This window comes from Lepisosteus platostomus, chromosome 5, assembly GCF_059453375.1.
Source record: "Lepisosteus platostomus isolate fLepPlt1 chromosome 5, fLepPlt1.hap1, whole genome shotgun sequence".
In the NCBI taxonomy this organism is placed as follows: Eukaryota; Metazoa; Chordata; class Actinopteri; order Semionotiformes; family Lepisosteidae; genus Lepisosteus; species Lepisosteus platostomus.
In genome coordinates this window covers 32,804,833-32,831,557 of record NC_142615.1, presented here as the reverse complement: position 1 = coordinate 32,831,557, position 26,725 = coordinate 32,804,833, and the positions used below count along the sequence as shown (strand labels likewise).

The 26,725-nt window shown below is 40.7% G+C and overlaps 1 non-coding gene across 1 annotated transcript; it reads right to left on the bottom strand.

Annotated features, from left to right (window-relative positions):
• Positions 1–7,854: 7,854 nt before the first annotated feature.
• trnal-uag (transfer RNA leucine (anticodon UAG)) lies at positions 7,855–7,936 on the bottom strand. The gene has a single exon. It is a non-coding gene; the product is annotated as a tRNA-Leu (tRNA).
• Positions 7,937–26,725: the final 18,789 nt, after the last annotated feature.

The window sequence follows — 26,725 nt, the reverse complement described above, 5'->3', positions numbered from 1 at the left end:
TTTTTTAATATACACTTCGGTTTTACATAAAATATGCTTCAATGCCAAAATAAATAATAATGGAAAAAATACCCACAGTGGACATTCATAGTTGTGATTATAGGAATGTTATATATCAGGTGGGTAGCTGTGTCAGCATGCGTAGGCTGCAAAGGAAAAAGTAAAGGATTATTCCATGCTGAAAAGAGTAGAAAGGAAACATAACGTGTTGGCCATGGAGCCTTCTTCAGGTGTGAGAAAGACAGGGCAGTAAGCAAAGATAATTTTCTTTATCTTTACTTACTGCAGTTTATCTTTGATTACAACATCAAGAACGTTAGGATTTTTTATGGCTATCAGCTCCACATCAACTTCCTTTTATAACTAACCTCATCAGATCCCTCAACTCCCAACTCTTCCAATCTCTCACTTCAGAGAAGGATAAAAAACTCAATCATCCTCTACAGAGAAAAACCATCAACACCCCTACCACCTCCACCAATCCTAACCTTGTTTTACTATACCCTCTGACCTTTCCCTTTCATCCCATTGCATCCTCAGCTAACATATTTTAAAATTACAATAGACTGTATAGTATTTATGTTTAAAATTAAGGTAAATATGTCAAAATATCAAAATCCAACTGCACAGTGCTATCGTAACAATGCTTGTCAAGTTCTCAAACAAACCTGCATTGTATTTTTAAAATATTTCAGCAGAGGATTCAACTGCAGTATAAATGAAGATTCGACGATATTTTTCCTTGGGTGAATATGGTTTTCTGGGGAGTTGCAATGTTGGGCATTATTGGACATTTCCCGGTGACCCTGACACGTGTTAAACACTCGCATTTCCTGCAAATATTAAAATGGTTGTGGTTTCGCTGAGAAATCCAATCGACTGAAGACAACGTTTACATCGCAGAAGAAACGCGTCCCTGGGTGGACGCAAACCACCAACCTTTCAGTTAACAACCGAACGCGCTAACCGATTGCGCCACAGAGACTGGCGGATGGGTGCTTCTCTCGAATCACAAGTTTTCAGTTAAAAAAAAAAATCTTACCGTTTATTTTGCCAGCCGGTAATATTTCTTCTGCACTGATAACCAAGAATTGAATTTCATTTTTCGCAAGCTGTGTGAATTTCATCAAAAACAAGTTATCCAGAAAGGAAATGAACACCTGCATTTAACGAAATTAAGCCCTTTGTGATTGCCCGAAATGGTACGTTCTGTACTACAAGATAGAAAGAAAGACACGGCTGGGATTTGAATCTCAGTTCTTTTGTTTAATAGGGAAGCGTTTTAACCAACTAGGCTACGGTGACAGGACAACCATCTGCTTTTACAGCCACTTGGACACACCGCTCTGAGACATCTGCATTCAGTAAGCGCTGAACCTGCTCTCAGAGCAAATTGCCTCTTTTACATAACAGCCCCGACACTGAGAAACGAAGAGAACTGGCTTTATCTGGCATTTTTCACGTCCAATGCGTTTGACATCTCCCAAGGGCGACAGAGTTCTTTTGCAACACTATTTCTTCTTCTTTTTTTATTTCTGTGCGCTTTGATAAAAAACGAGAAATCGTGCAAGTGAAAAATTTATTTTTTTTCATAGAGAAAATGTGCACCAGGAAGTGTAGAGAAGAAATGATTTAACATGATACGTGACCTAATTTATCGGAGCATTTCCTCAACCAGCAAGGTCTGGAGAGGTTGGAGAGTCTGGTGGATGTGATAATTATACGGTGTTGTGGAAGAAAACAGTCTTTCTTTGAATTCTCAATCAATCGGAATTTCAGTGCGAAACATAAACCCTTTGTCTGATTTAAAGAGATAATATTTTAAAACTCATAAAAAATCAGAAAACACGTTTCTCACTTTGAAATTTTAGACGGGGCAGTATATTACTAGTAGCGACGCTGAGTACATTATGGGGGAATTCCGGTTATGTGAAATACCAGCAGTTTAATAAATAACTCATCTGATTTTGGATCATAAGATTGTAGGTTCGACTTCTACCTGGCTGGTGTAAATTTTATTCAAGCTCCTCAGTAATAGTTGTAAATTATGTAATGAACCGCACCTGAAAGCAAACGTTGGGTATGTTTCCTTTGTTTTCCAGCATGAAATAGCAAATCGTTACAAAAAGCACCTGCTAATGTCCAATACTGTTTTTTTTCAAACTACATTTTCAGGCTTCAGACACTTTTTAATAAAACAAAAGTGTCCTGAAACTCATTAACTTTCAGGTTTGCTTGAACCTGTATTAAAAAAAAGTTGTCTCAAACTTCCGGGATTCCATTCTCTGATGTAGCTGTCTCTAAAGTTGGACGTGATGTTTAGCAGATATGAACTGTGCCTTTTCTCTTCGAAAGGAACAAAGTTCTTTTTTTCCTCTCCACTCCAATGCTGGAGACTGTAAGCCTGTGTGAGCTCCACACTGCGTGTCCTGTACTGCTCTATTTTGTTTAGATTATCTATATGGTGTACAGATAGAACTCAACTGCATGGTGTGAATTCCGTGTTCAGGACTAGTAGAACCTGAAAAACTGACGGCTGACCTCGACGTGATTTGAACATGCAGCCGTCTGATATGGAGTTAGACGCGCTACCGTTGCGCCACGAGGTCATGGCTATCAGCGCCTTTGAATTCCCCAAAGGACACAAATCAGCTTCACAAAAAAAAAAAATCTCCTGTGAAGTGCGCCGCTATTCCGAAGAGAGTCTCTTCTTCCCAGACCACATTTTATTCTTCCTGCGCAGCTCTTGAGCAGGTGTTCTCAATTAGAGATCCAGGAAAACTGATTTTTTTCCCAATTTTTTTAAATTAAGTACCCCATGGTGCAACGGTAGCACGTCTGACTCTAAATCCCCAAGTTATATAAATCCCCAAGTATATCGGAGTCAACTGATACTGATCAGGTTCTGCTGCTACTGAACCTGCAGTCTTCACCTTAAAGTTCAATTCCCCAAGCCTTTTGACCTTATATGTCCATCCCTTCTCGTCAAAACTCGTATTTTCACGGGGTACCCTTCAGAAATCGCAGTATAGAATGAAAAAACTCCAGTAGATCTCGGCCGCTGTTGGTGATTTTCATTTAAAAATAAATGAATCTCTGGAAATTTTACGGAGTGTATCACTTTCACTGAGACCGAGGAGTGTTAAGCTGTACATGAGTCTTTGTGGTTCGGTTGTTAACCAAAAGGGTGGTGGTTTGAGCCCTCCCAGGGACGCTATGAGCCTTTTAATGTACACACCCATCTCACTTTATCTCCATGGCTGGTCTTGTACCGCAATCAAATACAGAGCCCGCAGGGGGCAGTAGGCTCGCAAATATAGCTCACTGTGTATATAATGAAGAAGCAGAGGTTAGTTTCTTATCTGCGTGTTACAGGGCCTTATGCAACTCGTACCAACAGCTGGGGTTTGATCCCTGCACGGGCTATTAGTTGAAAGGCCATTGTAAATGACGTGTAAAAGATTTATAGATAGATACTTTATTGATCCATTGAGGGAAATTAATCAAGCTTATCCAGCTGGCTTTTATGTTTCACACTAAATTGAGATCTTGAAACCAAAATAATTAGAAATATGGAACACAACCATTGTTTCCCAAGAAGGAAAGCTGTTTAACACTCACATCACTCCTTTTTATTTAACCCAGATTGTGAAGACAACTCCACCCTATCAAAGGAAAATGTTGCACAAAAGTTGGAAAGCACACTTTGAATCCATCTGTACTGTATATTTGATTTCCACGATCCGTTCAAGGCTGCTTGGTGCTTCGCACCATTTCAGGGAAGAAGGAAGAAACCCAGTTTAGAGAACTACTGCTGCATTTTCACTCATTGAATTTGATCTTTATACTCTCTTTTCATTCTCAGCTATAATATTTCAAAATTACAGTTTGGATTTGTTGGAAAACTTCACAGGCATTATTAAGTTAGGACTGTACAATTGTATTTTAATATCTTGGTATATTTATCTTCATTTTAATATGGATGTAACCATAAATGTTGTACTTTTGTCATACATTTTAACTGATGACGCACAACGACTATTATACTTTGTGATACATGCAAGACATCTGTAAACGAAGATGTAATTACAGTCAAATTGGCAATTAACAGAAAACCACAATTTGTATAATATTATTTCTCTATGTCGATGATCAGTTGAAGGATTTGAAGAAACTATATTATTCCTCGATATCGATGACCAGTTGTAGGATTTGAAGAAACAGCAGCGATAGCAGGTGATTTTGGTTTTGAACCCATCTTTACACCTCAATAATCCATTTGTCCTCGAAAAAAGAAAAGACAGGCATGTTTTGAGTCACATAATGATCATCTTCTCGATCCAAAGAAACGTATAAATTTTATTCCTTCCGTAGTATTTTGGATTTTCTTACGAAGAGCTCACGAAGTATTGCCAGGATCTATATTTAGCGTTCGGTAGCGATAACACTGCTGATATTGATTGAGTAGAAATCTATGATGTATTGACAACTTTATCTGAAGCGAGAAGTCCTAGAACGCTGCCTATGAAGTGTTAGGATTCATACCAAGATATACTTTTTGTTTTCAACCCAAAATGCTGCTATTGCATTACACATCATATTGCAATGCAACAGGGGCTCAGGCGGGCACCCTTGCCGCATTAGGTCAGCCCCCCACCGTCAGGGGCTCGAACCCAGGACTCCTGCGTCACTCAGCAGGGACCCAGCCCCGTGAGCTAAAGAGAGATTTCTCTACAGCCCAGTAGCTTTAGTCCTGCTATCACAGGGAAGGGCGGTGACGTCACTTGCTCTGGTACGCCGGCTCTTACACAGTGCCTGTCGGCCGTAAGCGTTACACTCTCCCCCGCTTAAATCGCCGTCCCCGGCGAAGGGCTATCCCACCCCGCTTCTGACACCAATGTAACGCAACGGGGGCTCAGGCGGGCGCCCTTGCTGCATTAGGTCGGCCCCCCACCGTCGGGGGCTCAAACCTGGGACTCCCGCATCACTCAGCAGGGTAGCAGTAGTCCTGCTATCACAGGGAAGGGCGGTGACGTCACCTGCTCTGGTATGCCGGCTCTTACACAGTACCTGTCAGCCGTAAGCGTTACAATATGAACATTACCAGGTTTGGTAGCTTCTCTGCACGATTTTTCAAAACTGAAACTAATTACAAAATTACTTAAGATCAACCATGACAAAAAATTATAAATCAGGACTAATATTAATATCAACTGATGTTACTACAGAAAAAAAGATTTAACTGAAATATTAGTAAGACTATGCAAGCCTAAAAAGTAGAACAATTCAATTTATATACCTTTTTTTTTTGAGAAATGGGCTCACACACCGGAAGACACTAACGTTTCTCTTCGTTAGAGTATGTGAATAACAGTTTAACCCAAAATGTTTGGAATCCAGAGGGAGGACTCGCTCGCTGAAGGATCTCTCAAGAAATCCCTGGTGAGATTCAACAGGTGTTTTCTTCAACAGCCACTAAAAGTCTGATGACCTTCTCTGGATTTCCTGAATATGACGTAAAATTAGTTCAAATCATTTGGTAGTTAACAGAACGAAATGCTTTAGAGGTACATTTAAAACAGCAGAGCAACACTGTAGCGCTCCGTGTATGACTGAATTTAATTGTGTAAACCTGGCTCTCTATGAACACGAGCAAAGAGTTCTCACTCAACAGAAGATTGCGATGTGAGCACAATAACATAAGACATCTGGAGATGCCAGGGATTAAACCCGGGACCTCATACATGAAAAGCATGCACGCTACCACTGAGCAACATCCCCTTTGGCACAGTGGGGAGAACTGACTTAAAGATGTGCATATGTTCACTGAACATAATCCACCCTTCATGAAGAATGCCTGCAGTTTCCCACTTTCGCGTTTCTTCTACTACAAACTAAATTAATGGGAATGAAGAAATAAGTAAGGGAAAATAATCGCATCAAAGCTTCCAGAGACTGGGCAAAATGAATAATTTATTTTTATATCCAGTCATATGGGCAACGGTGGTTGATTCTTCAACGGGGGAGTGCGTTTTTCTACCTTCTTACTCGACTGTCTTTCAATTATGTTTTCTTTGAAACCTTTTTGCATCTTTTAAGTGCTTGCAATTAAATTACGCATAGAAAAACAGCAGTACAGTTGATGTTCATGGACCGATGCACACAACTCCAGTGATAAAGCCCTGTCTGTAAATATTGTAGAAGAACGTTAAAGGGCGAAACAACGCTCCAACCACGTGAATGGTAACAAGAAGGATTGTGTTCTTATTTAATATGTGCTTTTGAAATGCCTTGTCAATACACACAGGCTTTAGAGATGGACAAATAATTTAGTGGTGTTTGTAAACAAAGATGGAACATGTTATTTCTATACTAGGAAGAAAGGAGCAGACTCTTAAACTTTACGAGACAAAAACAACACCTCATCACAGCTAACACTAATTAAAACGACATCACAACAGAAGAGTGAAGCCTTGAGTGAATCAAATTAGTTTTTGTTGGTCGTCTGTGTCTTCATAACTTTGTAGGTGAGAGAGAGGATTGCGAAAATGTGCAGGTGCTTCTCAGAAGTGCGTTGGTGGTATAGGTTCCTTCAAATAACTGAGCCAGTGCGTCCCCAAATCTTTTCAAGATGATCTGTGATCCGGTAACACATCTCCTGAAACTAACATTCGAGGTAGGAAGCGTGCTCTTAAACACCAAAACACTCAAAAAGGAAGAAGCAGATCTCTGTACACAAGACGGTAGTGCGATATTAGAATTTCTGAGTTCTTGAGGGATTCAGGCTCCTTCTCAGAGGTCCTTGCTCACCAAATAACTTTACATCTGAGGAAGAGCACCACAGAAAAAACCCAACTCAACAAGCGAGCGCGTTGGTTGCTCTTGCTCTTAATGCAAGGAGCTGTTTTTGTTTCCCTCGCAATAATCATTATTAACCATAAACAGCAGCACAGGTAGGTCACATTTGTGATGATGTCACTTCTCTGCTTCAGCAAGGTCAATAAAAGACTCTGAAAGTAGTAAAGCAAAACTGAACTCAAAATCATATTAGGAATTCTAAGCAATATTTCCATACAGGTAATCCAATAAGAACGTTGAAATATTTGAATATCATCTCTGTGTATATTGCGCTGCTTTTTACCCAGAGTAAAACTAATGGATTGAAGGAATGCTAACCGCTGGGTTAAAATGTATAGTTGTTATTTGGAGAAATCTGTAAACTCGTGATCTTATATGTTTTAAAAGACAGCACAGGAAAAAAATGACAGTCCTGATTATTTTCCGGAGACAGAGCACTGATGACCTATCCGAGCTAATTGAGAAAGCCCACCCAGTGGATACTCTAGCAGAACGTCAAAGAACATTCACCTTTGTATCCAAAGAAACCACAGGAACAACATCAGGTAGCACAATCAATTCCCCTTTTAAATCTTACCTGTAAGGTATGCTATGTGAATTCATGAAGCTAATCCTCTGATCTCTTTTGATCACGAACAAAGTATTTCTGATGGAGCGCTATGTTCAAAGATTTAATAAGCTTTACCCCTGCCAACGATTTGGCGTGAAGAATTAAAAGTTTCACAGACAAAAGCAGCTCACCACCACAGCGAATATTAAATGTACTTGCCAGTACACTATCATGTGCACTGCCTCAAAAGTGATCTCAGCAGATGTTGTTCCCTACATAAAGCTGAACGTGCCAAAGAGAATTTCTGTTTAGAAAACAAAATATTTGTTCTGCCTTGATGTTAAGCTGAGAGCCTGTCTTTTAGAAAGTCTATCTCTAAACACCTCCCGCAGCCTAACAAAAAGCCATTTTACTGCTCGTATTGCAGGTCTTAAAACACTAACACTTGGCAGCGGTGGGATTCGAACCCACGCCCCCAGAGAGACTGGAGCCTAAATCCAGCGCCTTAGACCGCTCAGCCACGCTACCTTTCTCTGTGTCACTTTCCTCACATTGCTGACTTGGAATGGGGGGCTTCAGCTCTTGTCGTCAGATCTAATGATATCATGACATGTGAAGTGACTGCACCTTCATCTTCCAAGATGCTTTCAATAGCACAAACGCTACTTTCACCAGCACAAACGTAGCAATAATGAAGGTGGGGGGATTCATCCTTTGTGATGTTTGTAGGGGTGCAACTCTATGGCGATCTACTGACTTGAAGAGCAAAAATCAAAATCCTCTGCTATTACTGTTGCTTTTTTCATACTTTCTTCACATCCTTAATTTGAACGTCGATTATGAAGGATATTGATGATAATATCACGTGAATTGTGTTTTTTTGTGATCACCAATTTTATTCAAATACCAGCCTTTTTTACAGTTCCTTGCGTGTTTCACAAGGTATAATAGCCCCCCTCGCATCCTCAGCTAACATATTTTAAAATTACATAAGATTGTACAGCATGTATGTTTACATTTATATTAAAATTAAAGTAAATATACTATCAACATACATACAGTGCTAACCTAATAATTCTTGTCAGGTTCTCCAACAAATCTGCGTTGTTATTTTAACATATTTTAGCTGAGGGTGCAATGGGAGTATAAATGAATTTACCCGCCAGCCATTCAAAGACCAAATTCCATGGGTGAAGTTTATTTTCTTAGATGTTGCCGGCATTGGACTTTGCAGGTGATATTGAATTAAGTCCACAACTGTTGTAGTAGTTCTTTCTTGAAGTTCGACACGTGCAAAGCACTCGTAATTTCATAGGTATTAAAGTTCGTTGAGTCTTTTCAAGTCATGGTGTGTATCCTTGCCTATCATTGGGAGACGGGTAGCTTTTTTACACACAGATTCCAATCTTCAATGCTTTGTGTGAGAGCTTACATAACTTTCATTTTCTCACATTTTCTGACAACTGTTCCAAAGGGGCACCCTGTCAATTCCGAATACTTTTCAAAAATCTGTCTGCATGTTTGATTATTGTCATTTCATTTAGAAAAAGTTCAATATTGATCATAACTAAAGAAAATAATGATCACGTACAAAAAAGGGATAAAGATGCGAGTAGATCTTGAATCACAGCTGGGTGACACGGGCTTCTGTTCTGATATGGTTGTACGAGAAACAGGAGGAATCGCCAATCTCCTATAGAACATAAGTTGAATCAGGAGTGAGACATTTTGTATACTCGTGCATATGTCAACGCCTGACCTACATCGTAAAACTAACATTAAGTTGTCAGAGACATTCATTTCTGTACAAACAAGAGACAGACCAAGTAATAATTCTACATTAGTTCAGGTGGGTAAACCTGAACTAACTAATAAACCTATTAATAATTCTACATTAACGTGTCCTACACTGATCAGACTAATTGAAATGGTCTGATTCAGAGCCTGTGCAGTTCGTGCTAATTACAACAAGGACAGTTCTGAACCCTCATCACCGAACTGAACACAAGTTCAGCTGTTCTCCAGTTTTGTTACGCATGGTTTTTCATTGCAATTGAGTTCAGAGCTGGAGTTGAACTCCAGACAGTACAGTGTTTTGGGTAAGTTGTCGAAATTTGCATGAGGCTGCAGACAACTTACCCAAAGTGTTTTCTATAGCTTTCAGGTGCAGTTCATTTATATAAAAGAATGTAAGTGGTATAAACTCAACAAGCCAGACGGCAGTCGAACCTATAATTTTCTGACGCGAGGCCTGACGCGTTATTCATTACGTCACTGACCCTGCTATTGTAGGGCTAAAAAAACACGTTTTCTACATTTTTGTCTGTTTAAAAATCACTCTAAAAAAGACAAAGGGTTTGTGTGTCGCACTAAAATTCCGCTTCATTTCGAATGCAAATAAAAACCGTTTTGTTCCAAGAAATCATGCATTTGTCACATCCTTCATACTATACTTCTCTCTTGTATTAGTAAAGCATTTTGATTTAAACTGAACACACCTAAGTGTATAGTTGTATAGGTTTCATCCAGAGTCCAGAGTGCAAACCAACAGCTGACACAGGTCTTTTATAGAACCGTTTTGATTTCCTCTACTTTGTCCCCATGACGTCATTGTCCTGCTCACAGCCGAGCCCGACACACGTCTGGTTTCTGTCGCTGAGCGCACACCCTGCGGTCCATGCGGGTCCTAATACCCCAGTACAATGAAGGGGACACTAAATTGTAAACAGGTGCCGTCCTTCGTCTGAGACGTAAAACCGAGGACTCTCTGTGATCATTCAGGAGAATGGTGGTGGTGGAGGGGAGTCCCCATTACATGTAAAGCGCATTGAGTGGAGTATCCAGAACAGCGCTATATAAGTGTAAGCAATAATGATTATTATTATAATATAAAATGCAATAAAAAATAAAAAAATATATCAAACTTTGATTCAAAATAGATTAATGTAAAAACTGATAAAGCTAATGCTTTTTTCAGGGCTATATCTACGTTTTTTTACCGGGGTAAAGTTAGCTCGAAGTTCGAAAACGATTTTAGCACGCCTGTAGCGCTTTCACAAAACCTCTTAGAGTTGTGAGAATGCTTGCTTTGTGTATAAAATACATTGTGAATGCTTTCTCAGCCTTTACTTTTCGTTTTTATGAGATTTTTTTGACCAAGCACGAATATTCTTTTGTCCATATCTTCGCAATGGAAGCACAGAACGCGTCAAACCAAATGCATTTTAAAGACCAAGACTTGTGGATATTTCCACAGCCTTTACATCAAACTATCAGTGAGCTAATTATCGTTTTTTAAACCTCCATTTTTTCATCGATGCGTAATTATGCACGAACTGGGGGACCGCTGTGTGCACATGTTCACAACGCGAGAAATACTGTTCAATACGGCTTAGTGCGAAAAACCCGTATATGACCATAGGAAGCAGAACAGCGCAGTCTCCAATTACCCAGACTGTAAGCACAGGAATAAAGCTTTGTTTGATTTCTGAAACCCTTCCTTTACGCCCTGTTTTAATTCAGGTAAGGGTCAACTATATTCACAATACTACTGACAGCAGGAAGATTAAAATATTCTTTACTCAGCAGCTTATTAAAAACAGCTCCCATGATGTTCAAACCGATTTTTTACACAGAACACTGACACAGCTTTGCATTCTGAATCTCTTTTTCTCGTGCTTTTATTTAATATGGCACAATACACTGGGATAGGGGTATTCTGTTTACAAACCAATAGCATTTAAATCACAGCACCCACAATGCTGCAAGTGTTTTGCACACTTAACAGGTCCTCTGACTTTTCCCAGCTTTGTTTTGGGTTGTGGAACCTTTATTTTTTTATGATTTTTTGAAGATAACACTACAGGTAATACACTGGGACAGGTGGGTTGTCTTCATGGCTCAATAGCATTTCAAATACAGCAGCCACACTGCTGTACCCAAGTGTTTTACACACCAGACAGGCCCCCCGAACCTCATACAACCTTGCTGTGGCTGTGGCTCCTTTCATTATTTTTTTATGAGTTTTTCAATATGGCACCATTAGACAGGCGGTACATGGGGATAGGGGGGTGCTATTCACGAGTCAATAGCTCTTCAAGCACAACAGCCACAGTGCTGCAACCAGGTGTTTTACACACCAGACAGCTCCCCTAACCTTATACAACCTCGCTTTGAGTTGTTTAACATTTCTTTCAAATCACTTGGGTTCATCAATCATTTGATCATTTTTCAGCGTGGAATAAACCTATTACTTGTTCCTTGGAGATTACCATCTGCTGATAAGATATGATCGCTATATTGACCATATACAATTTCTTGCATAAGGAATTCATATTCTGCATACACCGATCCCCCAAGAGTCCCAAGTGATTCTGGTTTTGGAAAGCTAAAGGACAATGAGCTTCACGATACCAGGGGAACAGTGGGTGGTCAAGTCTCCCCTAAACAATGTCTCTTGTCAGATTATGATGTCAGTGCTTTTAATAATGTTGTTGAACTCTCTTTAGCCCAAATACAGAGGAGCCCAGACCCAGAATGTTACACATACTGACAGAGAGTGATCTCATTATGTGTGTTTGGATTTGAACAACTATTATTATTGTTTGCTAGAACCAAAACAATCTATGTTAGACATTTTCATCTTCAGCCAAAAATACAAACCTGTGTACATAGTGTGGTGCAGGTTCTTGTCCCATCCTGCTCTTGGTCCAGGTTGGAGGGTTGCACCGATTCTGAGTCTTGTTAGCTGGTATGGATGGGTTTGGGGGTGTTGATACCAGAGTGGTCCAGGAGGGGGGTGCAGGTGTCTCGGGGGCATTCTTGTTTTTCTATGAGTTCAGGTTGATTCTGTTGGTTCTGTCACGAATCTCCCTCACGCATGCAAACGCTCCCGCATTCCCTTGAGCTCTCCCCGTACCAAACCTGCACGCGTCAATCAGTCCTCTTCTTAAACCCTCATCTGTCCCCCGGTCATTGCTCACGATTGAGATTCTCTCCCGGAGCTTACCTACTAACTATGCCTTTGCCTTACTATGATCTCCCCTGGACCTTGACCGCTTTTCCAACAACCGCTTTAGCCACTTGATTTTGTACCTTCGCCTGTTTTACGCTTTCTTGGATTCTGACCCCAGCATGTCTCTTCGTTTACGCCTCTGCCTACTGACGCAACTTCTACGCCTTCCCGGACTCCGACCCCTGCCTGTTTACTCCAACTACGCCTGCGTCTCGCGCCAACCCTACCAAGGGCACCGCATTGGATCCCTATCCTCAGCAGTCAGCCCCTGCGTGACAGGTTCTGAGTGTCTTGGTTACATCCGTTTGTGTGTATAGATGAAAAAGCTATTGAAGAGCACCCCCACACCCCCCACCCCTCTCGGTGGAAGTTGCCATGTTCAAAAAATCCTAAAAAGAGAATTAAAGTCGCACACAACAAAGCATGACTGTGAAAAGTCAGGAGGCCTGCCTAGTGAGCACAACACTTGATTACAGTCAAAAAAACCATTAAAAAATAAAGAAATGTTCCACAACTCAAAGCGAGGTTGTATAAGGTTAGGGGAAATGTCTGGTGTAAAACACCTAGTTGCAGCACTGTGGCTGTTGTGCTTGAAGAGCTATTGACTCATGAATAGCACCCCCAAATCCCCATGTACCGCCTGTCTAATGGTGCCATATTGAAAAACTAAAATGTTTATTAAAAAAAATAAAGAAAGGGGCCACAACCACAGAAAGGTTGTATAAGGTTAGGGGACCTGTGTGGTGTGTAAAAGACTTGGTTTCAGCAGTGTGGCTGTTGTATTTGAAATGCTATTGAGCCATGAAGAAGACCCATCTATCCCAGTGTGTTACCTGCAGTGTTATCTTCAGAAAATCATAAAAAAATAAAGAAAGGGGCCACAGCCACAGCAAAGTTGGATGAGGTTCGGGGGCCTGTCTGGTGTGTAAAACACTTGGGTAAAGCAGTGTGGCTGTTGTATTTGAAATGCTATTGAGCCATGAAGTCAACCCACCTATCCCAGTGTATTACCTGTAGTGTTATCTTCAAAAAATCATAAAACAATAAAGGTTCCACAACCCAAAACAAAGCTGGGAAAAGTCAGAGGACCTGCCTGGTGTGCAAAACACTAACCTGCAGCATTGTGGGTGCTGTGGTTTAAATGCTATTGGTTTGTGAACAGAATACCCCTATTCCAGTGCATTGTGCCACATTAAATAAAAGCAAGAGAAAAAGAGATTCAGAACACAAAGCTGTGTCAGTGTTTAGTGTAAAAAGTCGGTATGAACATCATGGGAGCTGTTTTTAATAAGCCGCTGAGTAAAGAATATTTTAATCTTCCTGCTGTCAGTAGTATTGTGCATATAGTTGACCCTTAAATGAATGAAAACAGGACATAAAGGAATGGTTTCAGAAATCAAACAAAGCTTTATTCCTGTGCTAACAGTCTGGGTAATTGGAGACCGCGCTGTTCTGATTCCTATGGTCATATATGGGTTTTTCGCACAAAGCCGTATTGAACAGTATTTCTCGCGTTGTGAACGTGTGCACACAGCGGTCCCCCGGGTTCCAGTTCGTGCGTAATTACACATCGATGAAAAACCGGAGGTTTAAAAAAAGATAATTAGCTCACTGATAGTTTGGTGTAGAGGCTGTGGAAATATCCACAAGTCTTGGTCTTTAAAATGCATTTGGTTTGTGTCACGCCCTCTGCAGCCAGAGGGCGCTCCTTCTCTGTCCTGTCCCTAGTTTCCGGTCTGCTGTCCTTCCTGTCCCTCTCTTTCCCTTGGGCTATATATTTCCGGGTCTTGCAATCTGTCCTCGCTCAGCATTGTTGTTCGGATGTCCTGAGACCCGCCTAGCACCAGGGCGCCCCACGTCCACTCCCTGAGGGAATAGGTTTCTATACGGCATTCCTGAACTCTTTGCACTAATGAGCCCGGGCCTTTTTCCCGTATCGCCGCTACGCAAATGGGTCTTTTTCTGCTCTCCTGCTCCCCACGGTTAGTCTCTTTGGACGTCCGTGACAGTTTGAAGGCGTTCCGTGCTTCCATTGCGAAGATATGGACAAAAGAATATTCGAGTGTGGTAAAAAAAATGTCATAAAAACGACAAAGTGAAGGCTGAGAAAGCATTCACAATGTATTTTATACACAAAGCATGTGTTTTTGTAACTGTAAGAGATTTCGTGAAAGCGCTACAGGCGTGCCAAAATCGTTTTCGAACTTCAAGCTAACTTTACCCCGGTTTGACATTTTAGACGGGGCGGTGTATTACTAGTAGCGGCGCTGAGCACACTATGGGGGAATTCAGGTTGTGTGATATACTTTTATTAAATAACGCATCTGATTTCGGATCATAAGATTGTAGGTTCGACTTCTAGCTGGTTCGTGTAAATTTTAATCAGGCTCTTCAGTAATAGATTATGTAATGAACCACACCTGAAAGCGAACATTGGGTCTGTTTCCTTAGTTTTCCAGCATGAAATAGCAAATCGTTACAAAAAGCACCAGCTAATGTCCAATAGCAGGTTTTTTTTTCAAATTACATTTTCAGGTTTAAGACACTGCTGACGCAGCTACCCACCTGAACCACATTTTATTCTTGCCTCGCAGCTCTTGAGCAGGTGTTGTTCTCGACACTGATTGTTTTTTTTCATTAAGTACCCCATGGTGGAACGGTAGCACGTCTGACTCTAAATCTGGAAGTTGAGTGTTTTAAGTACATGGGAGTCAACTGATACTGAACAGGTTCTGCTGCTGAACCTGCAGCCTTCACCATAAGGTCCAATTCCCCAGCCTTCTGACCTTATATGTCCATCCCTTCTCGTCAAAACTCAGAAATCACAGTATAGAATGAAAAAACTCCAATAAATCTCAGCCGCTGTTGGTAATTTTCCTTTAAAAACAAATGAATCTCCAAAACTTTTACGGAGTGTATCACTTGCACTGAGACCGAGACGTGTTAAGCTGTACATGAGTCTTTGGGTGTTAACCAAAAGGGTGGCGGTTTGAGCCCTCCCAGGGACGATATGAGCCTTTTAATGAACACAACCTCCTCACTTCATTTCTCCAAGGGCAGTCTTGTACCGCAATCAAATACAGAGCCTGTAGGGGGCAATAAGCTTGCAAATATAGCTCGCTGTGTATATAATGAAGAAGCAGAGGTTAGTTTCTCATCTGCATGTTGCAGAGCCTTACGAAACTCGTACCAACAGCTGGGGTTTGATCCCTGCACGGGTTATTAGTTAAAAGGCCATTGTAAATGACGTGTAACAGATTTTCCAGCTGGCTTTTCTGTTTAACACTAAATTGCAATCTTGAAACTAAAGGAATAAGAAGTATGGAACACAACCGTTGTTCCCCAAGAAGGAAAGCTGTTTTACACTGATGTCACTCCTTTTAATAAAATCCAGATTGTGAAGACAACTCCGCCCTATCAAAAGAAAATGTTACACAAAAGTTGGAAAGCACACTCTCAATCCATCTGTATATTTGATTTTCGCCATCCATTCAAGGGTGCTTGGTGCTTTGCAAACAAATCATTTCAGGGAAGAAACTTAGTTTAGTGAGCTACTGTTGTATTTTCACTGATTGAATTTGATCTTTGTACTCTCTTTGCATTCTCATATATAATATTTCAGAATTACAGTTAAAATTTGTTGGAAAACTTCACAGGCATTATTAGGTTAGCACTGTACAATTGTATTTTAATATCTTGGTATATTTACCTTCATTTTAATATAGAAGTAACCATAAATGTTGTTATTTTGTACTTTTGTCGCACTTTTTAAAACATTTTAGCTGAGGATGCACGGCGACAATTGTATGATATTATTCCTTGATATCGATGATCAGTTGAAGGATTTGAAGAAACTATCAAAGAAACAGCAGCAATAGCAGATGATTTTGGTTTTTGAACCCATCTTTACACCTCAATAATCCATTTGTCCTCGAAAAAAAGAAAAGACAGGCATGTTTTGAGTTTTGAGAGGAATGATCCTCTTCTCGATCGAAAAGAAACGTATAAATTTGATTGCTTCAGTAGAATTTTGGATTTTCTTTCGAAGATCTCACAAAGTATTGCCAGGATCTATATTTAGCGTTCGGTAGTGATAACACTGCTGATATTGATGGAGTAGAAATCTATGATGTATTGACAGCTTTATCTGAAGCAAAAAGTCCTAGAACGCTGCCAATGAAGTTTTGGGATTCATACCAAGAAATACCTTTTGTTTTCCCACCCAAAATGCTACTATTACATTATACACATTATGCAAACATTACCAGTTTTAGTAGCTTCTGGGTGCAATTTTCCAAAACTGAAACTAATTACAAATTATTTAAGATGAACCATGTCCAAAAATTGTAAATCAGGATTAATATAATATCAACTGAAATTACTACAGAAGAAAATATTTAACTGAAATATCAATAAGACTATGCAAGCCTAAAAAGTAGAACAATTCAATTCATATAACTTTTATTTGTTATTTTTTTACAAATGGGCTCACACACCGGAAAACACTAACATTTCTCTTTATTAGAGAATGTGAATAACAGTTTAACCCAAAATGTTTTTAATTGTGATTTTGTTCAAATTCAATCATCTATCTATAGTAAGAAATTAATAAGAAAGTAAGAAATTGTGTTATTTCATAAACTGTAAGACATGGAGACATTGACAGGTTATAACCTTTGCTTTGTCTTTTAACATAAGTGTTCAGGATCCAAGCCCATGGTCGGACAGTTGTGTTTCTCTTGTAATCATCAAATGTCATTGTTTTGTCCGTCAGTTTCTTTCTTGAGTTGTACCATGGATATTTTATATAATCAATACTTTTCATGCTCTTTTGCATTTTCCTTCAAATACGAAAAAAACTCAAGGCATTCTTGTCACTGTGCTACACAGTACAGGACACGCAGTGAGGAATTCGCGCAGCTTTCAGCTCAGTGCGGAATCCAGAGGGAGGACTCGCTTGGTGAATGATCTCTCAGGAAATCCCGGGTGAGATTCAACATCCCAGGTGAGGTTTTTCTGCAACATCCACGACAAGTGTGAAGATGTTCTCTGGATTTTCTGAATATGACGTTAAATTAGTTCAAATCCTTTGGTAGTTAACAGAACTAAATGCTTTGTAGGTACATTTAAGACTACAGAGAACACTGTAGCACTTCAAGTCTAATTGTGTAAACCTGGTTCTCTATGAACAGGAGCAAAGAGTTCTCACTCAACAGAAGACTGCAATGTGAGCACGGGAGATGCCACGGATTGAACCCAGAACCTCATACCTGCAAAGCATGCACTCTACCACTGAGCTACATCCCCAACATAGAAGGGTGTGGAAGTGACTTAGAGATGTGCAGGTGCTCACAGAACACAATCCATCTTTTGCATCTTTTAAGTGGTCTTGATTAAACTATGCATAGAAAAACAGCGGTACTGATGATTTTCATGGACTGATGCACACTTGTTCTGTACAACTCCAGTGATAAAACCTTGTCTGTAAATATTGTAGAACGTAAAAGGGTGAAACAACGCTCCAACCGCAGGAATGGTAACAGAAAGGATCATTTTCTTATTTAATACGTCCTTTTGAGATGCCTTGTCAATGCACACAGACGTTAGAGCTCAACAAATATTTTGTACACAAGACGGCAGTGCGATATTAGAATTCCTGTCTTCTTGATGGATTCAGACTCCTTCTCAGAGGTCCATGCTTGCCAAATAACTTTACAGCTGTAGCGACAATGCTTATTAATAAGACAGAATTAAGCGTTGCTGTGCTTTCCTAAATGAGGCCCCATCTCACTCTCCCTCTCTGTGGTGCAGCCACAGAGAAAGTATTCATGCAGGCTGATTTAAGATGTTTTCTTCTGATAAGGGACAGCTCCCAAATGGAGATGCACTTAGCTAAGCCTGGCTATCATGATCTATGGTCATCCATTGGCGCCTATCTGTCTAGGGGGTGCCGAATGGACATCTGGACTGCATTCCTAAGTGTCAGGAGTAAGTGACTCATATCTCACCTTGATCAACCAATCAGGGATTGGCAGGGGGTGGTAACACCACGTGGGTCTCCAATGCCTCCAATGTATTTCTGATGGAGCGCTATGAGCAAAGATTTAATAAGCTACTCCTGCCGATGATTCAGTTTAAAGAAGTAAAAGCTTTGCAAACAAAAGCAGCTCGCTACCACAGCCAATATTAAATGTACTTGGTGGCACATTGCCATTTGCACTGGCTCAAAAGTGATCTGGCAGACGTTGTTCCCTACGTAAAGCAGAAAGCGCCAAAGAGCATTTCCATCGAGAAAAAAAAATCTGCCTTGATGTTAAACATAGAGAGCCTGCTTTTTAGAAGTTTTCCCTCTAAACACCTTGTGCAGCCTCCCGACAGACTAACAAAAAGCGCCTTTTCACCAACTCAATTTATAATACACCCCTCAAAACTCACAACCGAATAACAATCCATCCGTATATTTGATTTTCAAGATCCATTCAAGGCAACTTGGCTCTTCGCAAGCAAATAATTTCAGGGAAGAAACTCAGTTTAGTCAACTACTGGTGCATTCAGCACAGCACCTGCTCTCGCTTGTCAGGGTGGCCGAGTGGTCTAAGGCATCAGACACAAGGACATGTGTCTTTCCAGCGGGCTTGGGTGTTCTGGTCTCTAAATGGAGGTGTGGGTTCAAATCCCACTCCTGACAGCTTCTCTTTTTACCTCTCTTGAATTGTTCCAGTGCTAGCTGACAGTGAATGACTGAAATATAAAAGCAACAGAAGAAAGCAAGCAAGTCAGTGCAATTTGTGAGTATTCTGCACTGTTAAAATGCACAGGTTTTCATACTTTTTGGAATTCATAGCTCAAGAAGTGACTACTGTTTCATTTTCTATTCACCAACTCGATTTGCATTCCGCCCCTCACACCTCACAACAGAATAACAAACGGCTTCATGTGTCACAGCATTCCCCTGTAGATTCGGTTTGCGCTATGAATTAGGTGACCCCGAATGAAATATTTTAGTGTTGGCTCAAATGTGAGGAATTTCATGAACCCTCAAAAAGGAACACTTGCAGAAAATGCCAGCAATTCAAAGCGTGTAGGCAGCATGAACAGACTAATTCTGCAATTTCTTTCATCGCAGGCAGTGCTTTCCGAGTCGATGGCTCTGCATTAGAAATGAGAAGTGCTGAACTCTAAACACGTTCTTGCCATTACTGCTACTCCTGCTGCTACTCCTTCGTCCTCGAAAAAAGAAAAGACAGGCATGTTTTGAGTCTCAAAATGATCTTCTGGATCCACAAGAAACATGTAAATCTGATTGATTCCGCAGTATTTTGGATGTACTGTACTTATAACTTCCATCGAAGAGAGATTTCATCAGTTGCATGAAATTGAAACTTTCGACTTTTTGTCTGGTATTGAAAATATGTTAAAAAAACATAAACAATTTTCTAACGAACAACGTTGTGAACATTACCAGTTTTGGTAGCTTCTGGGCACGATTTTCCTAAACCGAAACTTATTACAAAATTCTTTAAGATGAACCATGTCCAAAAATTGTAAATCAGGACTAATTTTAATATCAAATGAAATTACTACAGAAGAAAAGGTTTAACTGAAATATGAATAAGACTATGCAAGCCTGAAAAATAGAACAATTCAATTAATATAACTTATTTTTTTATTTTTTGAGAGATGGGCTCACACACCGGAAGACACTAACGTTTCTCTTCGTTAGAGTATGTGAATAACAGTTTAACCCCAAATGTTTGTAATTGTGATTCTGTTAAAATTTTAAAAAGCATCTATCAATAGTAAGAAATTATTAAGAAAGTAAGAAATTGTGTTATTTTATAAACTGTAAGACATGAAGACATTTACAGGTTATATCCTTTGCTTTGTCTTTTAACGCAAGCGGTCAGGATCCAAGCCCATTGGCTGTGTTTCTCTTGTAATCATCAAATGTCATTGTTTTGTCCGTCAGTTCTTTCTCGAGTTGTATCATGGATATTTTATACCATCAATACTTTTCATGCTCTTTTGCATTTTCCTTCACATACGAAAAAAACTCAAGGCGTTCTTGTCACTGTGCTACACAGTACAGGACACGCAGTGAGGAATTCGCGCAGCTTTCAGCTCAGTGCGGAATCCAGAGGGAGGACTCGCTCGGTGAATGATCTCTCAGGAAATCCCGGGTGAGGTTTTTCTGCAACAGCCATGACAAGTGTGAAGATGTTCTCTGGATTTCCTGAATTAGTTCACATTCTTTGGTAATTAACAGAACTAAATGCTTTGGAGGTACATTTAAAACTGCAGAGAACACTGTAGCACTTCGAGTTTAATTGTGTAAACCTGGCCCTCTATGAACTAAAAAGTAGAACAATTCAATTTATATAACTTTTTTATTTTTTGAGAAATGGGCTCACACACCGGAAGACATTAACATTTCTCTTCGTTAGAGTATGTGAATAACAGATTAACCCAAAATGTAATTGTGATTCTGTTAAAATTCAATAAATCGTCTATCAACAGTAAGAAATTATTAAGAAAGTAAGACATTGTTTTATTTCATAAACTATAAGACAATGAAGAGAGTTTACTTTGCTTTTGTTCTTTTAACTTAAGCGTTCAGGATCCGAACCCATATGCGGATGGTTGTGTTTCTTGAATCTCTTGTAATCATCAAAAGTCGTTGTTTTGTGCTTCAGTTTTTTCTCGAGTTGAACTATGGATATTTTATACGATCAATACTTTACATGCTCTTTTGCATTTTCCTTCACATACAGAAAAAGTTCAAGGTGCTCATGTCACTGTGCTGCACATTTACGCTGGACCACCTGTAACAGTACAGGACACGCAGTGAGGAATTCGTGCAGCTTTCAGCGCAGTGCGGAGTCCAGAGGGAAGACTCGCTCGCTGAATGATCTCTCAGGAAATCCCGGGTGAGATTCAAAATGTAAACCTGGCTCTCTATGAACACGAGCAAAGAGTTCTCACTCAACAGAAGATTGCGATGTGAGTACAGTAATATAAAACACCTGAAGATGCCAGGGATTGAACCCCGGACCTGTGGAGCAGTAAGTGACTTGTAGCGCTGACATAAGAGATACTCACATAAAGTGCTTTTACTGACCATATTACAAATCACAAGAAGTAAGGTCTTAAAACATTGGGCACTATTGGGATTTAAACCCACACCCCTGAGAGAGTGGAGCCTAAAATCCAGCATATTAGACCATTCAGCCACATTACCTCTGGCCCCCTCTCCTTTCCTCACGTTGCTGAGTATAGGTGCCTTCATGCAATTGAGCCAGGTTTGAATAACAGCCAATGCATCTCCAAATCTTTTCAAATGAATCTGTGATCTTGTAGCACATCCTCTGAAACCAGCAATCAAAATTGAAAACGTCTTCTTCAACACTGAAAACCTTAATTAGGACGAAGCAGTAGTACACAAGACAGCAGTACCGTATGTGTTCTTGATTGATTCAGACTCGTTCTCAGTGGTTCTTGCTCACCAAATAACTTAAAAGCTGAGGAAGAACGCTACGAAAAATACTAATCAAAATACAAAATAATAATCATTATTAACCAGAAACAGCAGAAAAACTGGTCACATTTGTAATTATGTTGCTTCTGTGCTTCAGCAAGGTCAATAAAGGACTCTCTGAAAGTAGTAAAGCACTAAAGAACAGCAAAACTGAATTCAAAATCATATTAGGAATTCTGAGTGGTGCCTGCTGACATGCAATCCAATACGGATGTTGTCTTTAAATAAGAATTCTCTATGTTTCCCTGCCTTTTCCCTGGAGTGAATCTATTGGATTGAAGGAATTCTTATGACAGGTTTACAAGGTGCCGTTGATATTTGGATAAATCTATGAACTCGTGATTTTTATATACTTTAAATATCAGCCATACGCACAAAATAAAATGACAGTGCTGATGATTTTTCCTGAGACGAAGCACAGCTTATCTTTCTAAGACAGCTGAAAAAGGCAAGCCAGTGGATACTCTAGCAGAACATGGAGAAACATTCAGCTTTGTAACCAATGCAACCACAGGAACAACATCATGAAACAGATTAAATTCCCCATTTAGATCTGACATGTGAGGTATGCTTTGTGATTGCTTGAAGTGAAACCCACAATCTCTTTTGAATTTAGACAAGTTATTTCTGATGGAGCGCTATGCAGAAAGACTTAATCAGCTCTACCCCTGAGGATGACTCGACTTGAAAATGCAGAACATTAACGTTTCACAGATAAAAGGAGCACAACCGACATTAAAATTGAGGGCGCACTGTTATTTGCACTGACTCGAAAGTGATCTTGGTAGACTAACTTCCCTGCTGAAGGTGGAAACGAAAATTTGTGTTGAGAAGAAGAAACACTTTTTTCTCCCTGCTTAGATGTTAAGCTGATAAAGTATCTTTTAACACATTGCTCCATTTGGTGGTTGTAACACAAAAACTCCTAGCAGCAGTGGGATTCAAACCGACGCATCCAGGAAGCTGGGTGGCTTTTGCTCTTGTCGCCTGACTTAATGGCATTATGACCGTGGAACCAACTGCACCTGCTTTTTCTGAAATGCCTCCCCTCTCATGGCGAGATCTTGACTTCTTTAACACCTCTGGATAAAGATCTTCTGTGGAGCAGGTTTCAGACCTCTGCGTACAGCACCCTTGATGTCATTTTATTTCTACAGCAGCACGCATCCGGAATTTTTTTTTGTTTTACTTTTTATTTGAACAACAAAACTACATACAATACAAACAAGAGCAAATATAACGTATCAAGAAAATCGTCAGGGGCACATGCTATAATACAATTACACTTTATGAAAAACGATTACACAAGTTAAATAAAGATAAGGTCCGCACAGCTTACATTTCGAAAGAGTCCGTAAATACCCCTTTACGTCTATTTTGAACCGTTCAAACATAGGACTCTTCCCAGACCATTTCACTTTATACCACATTCCTAAACGAGGATGCATCTCCTGTTTTTGGGCTGTATGGCTTATACAACACACCCACAGTATTCTAATCGTGGACTGCAGATCTGTGCTATAGTTCAGTCGAATACGAAGGATCCAGCAATCGTACTGGATTTGACTGGGATTCTGAAATGTCTCTTGCAAAAACCGGGGTAAAGTTAGCTTGAAGTTCGAAAACGATTTTGGCACGCCTGTAGCGCTTTCACGAAATCTCTTAGAGTTACAAAAACACTTGCTTTGTGTATAAAATACATTGTATTACACAATGCTGCAGGTAAGTGTTTTGCACACTAAGCAGGTCATCTGACTATTCCCAGCTTTGTTTTGGGTTATGGAACCTTTATTTTTTATGATTTTCTGAAGATAACACTACAGGTGGGATGGGTGGGTCGTCTTCATGGCTCAATAGCATTTCAAATACAGAACCCACTCTGCTGAAACCAAGTGTTTTACACACCAGACAGGCCCCCGGACCTCGTACAACCTTGCTGTGGCTGTGGCTCCTTTCTTTAATTTTTTATGATTTTCTGAAGATTACACTACAGGTAATACACTGGGACAGATGGGTCGTCTTCATGGCTCAATAGCATTTCAAATACAGCACCCACTCTGCTGAAACCAAGTGTTTTACATACCAGACAGGCCCCCGAACCTCGTACAACCTTGCTGTGGCTGTGGCCCCTTTCTTTATTTTGTAATGATTTTCTGAAGATAACACTACAGGTAATACACTGGGACAGGTGGGTCGTCTTCATGGCTCAATAGCATTTCAAATACAGCACCCACTCTGCTGAAACCAAGTGTTTTACACACCAGACAGGCCCCCAAACCTCATACAGCCTTACTGTGGCTGTGGCCCCTTTCTTTATTTTGTAATGAGTTTCTGAAGATAACACTACAGGTACTGGGACAGGTGGGTCGTCTTCATGGCTCAATAGCATTTCAAATACAGCACCCACTCTGCTGAAACCAAGTGTTTTACACACCAGACAGGCCCCCGGACCTCGTACAACCTTGCTGTGGCTGTAGCCCCTTTCTTTAATTCTTCATGATTTTCTGAAGATTACACTACAGGTAATACACTGGGACAGATGGGTCGTCTTCATGGCTCAATAGCATTTCAAATACAGCACCCACTCTGCTGAAACCAAGTGTTTTACACACCAGACAGGCCCCCGAACCTCGTACAACCTTGCTGTGGCTGTGGCCCCTTTCTTTATTTTTTAATGAGTTTCTGAAGATAACACTACAGGTAATACACTGGGACAGGTGGGTCGTCTTCATGGCTCAATAGCATTTCAAATACAGCACCCACTCTGCTGAAACCAAGTGTTTTACACACCAGACAGGCCCCCGAACCTCGTACAACCTTGCTGTGGCTGTGGCCCCTTTCTTTATTTTGTAATGATTTTCTGAAGATAACACTACAGGTAATACACTGGGACAGGTGGGTCGTCTTCATGGCTCAATAGCATTTCAAATACAACAGCCACACTGCTGAAACCAGGTGTTTTACACACCAGACAGCCCCCAGAACCTTATACAACCTTGCTGTGGTTGTGGCCCCTTTCTTTATTTTTTTATGAGTTTTTCAATATGGCACCATTAGACAGGCGGTACATGGGGATAGTACATCGTGCTCTTCACGAGTCAATAGCCCTTCAAGCACAACAGCCACAGTGCTGCAACCAGGTGTTTTACACACCAGACAGCTCCCCTAACCTTATACAACCTCGCTTTGAGTTGTTTAACATTTCTTTCAAATCACTTGGGTTCATCAATCATTTGATCATTTTTCAGCGTGGAATAAACCTATTACTTGTTCCTTGGAGATTACCATCTGCTGATAAGATATGATCGCTATATTGACCATATACAATTTCTTGCATAAGGAATTCATATTTTGCATACACCGATCCCCCCGGAGTCCCAAGTGATTCTGGTTTTGGAAAGCTAAAGGACAATGAGCTTCACGATACCAGGGGGACAGTGGGTGGTCAAGTCTCCCCTAAACAATGGATCTTGTCAGATTATGATGTCAGTGCATTTAATAAATGTTGTTGAACTCTCTTTAGCCCAAATACAGAGGAGCCCAGACCCAGAATGTTACACATACTGACAGAGAGTGATCTCATTATGTGTGTTTGGATTTTAACAACTATTTTTATTGTTTGCTAGAACCAAAACAATCTATGTTAGACATTTTCATCTTCAGCCAAAAATACAAACCTGTGTACATAGTGTGGTGCAGGTTCTTGTCCCATCCTGCTCTTGGTCCAGGTTGGAGGGTTGCACCGATTCTGAATCTTGTAAGCTGGTATGGATGGGTTTGGGGGTGTTGATACCAGAGTGGTCCAGGAGGGGGATTCAGGTGTCTCGGGGGCATTCTTGTTTTTCTATGAGTTCAGGTTGATTCTGTTGGTTCTGTCATGAATCTCCCTCACGCAGGCAAGCGCTCCCGCATTCCCTCGAGCTCTCCCCATACCAAACGTGCACATGTCAATCAGTCCTCTACTTAAACCCTCATCTGTCCCCCGGTCATTGCTCACGATTGAGATTCTCTCCTGGAGCTTACCTACTAACTACGCCTTTGCCTTACTATGACTTCTCCCCTGGACCTCGACCCCGCTTTTCCGACAACTGCTTTAGCCACTCGATTTTGTACCTTCGCCTGTTTTACGCTTTCTCGGATCCTGACCCCAGCCTGTCTCTTCATTTACGCCTCTGCCTACCGACGCAACTTCTACGCCTTCCCGGACTCCGACCCCTGCCAGTCCCTCGACTACGCCTTCGCCTGTCGATTCTGTGCCTACGCCTGTACTACGCCTTCCCGGACTCGGGCCCCTGCCTGTTTATTCCGACTACGCCTGCGTCTCGCGCCAACCCTTCCAAGGGCACCGCATTGGATCCCTATCCTCAGCAGTCAGCCCCTGCGTGACAGGTTCTGAGTGTCTTGGTTACATCCGTTTGTGTGTATAGATGAAAAAGCTATTGAAGAGCACCCCCACACCCCCCACCCGTCTCGGTGGAAGTTGCCATGTTCAAAAAATCCTAAAAAGATAATTAAAGTTGCACACAACAAAGCATGACTGTGAAAGGTCAGGAGGCCTGCTTAGTGAGCACAACACTTGATTACAGTCAAAAAAACAATTAAAAAATAAATAAATGTTCCACAACTCAAAGCGAGGTTGTATAAGGTTAGGGGAAATGTCTGGTGTAAAACACCTGGTTGCAGCACTGTGGCTGTTGTGCTTGAAGAGCTATTGACTCATGAATAGCACCCCCCAATCCCCATGTACCGCCTGTCTAATGGTGCCATA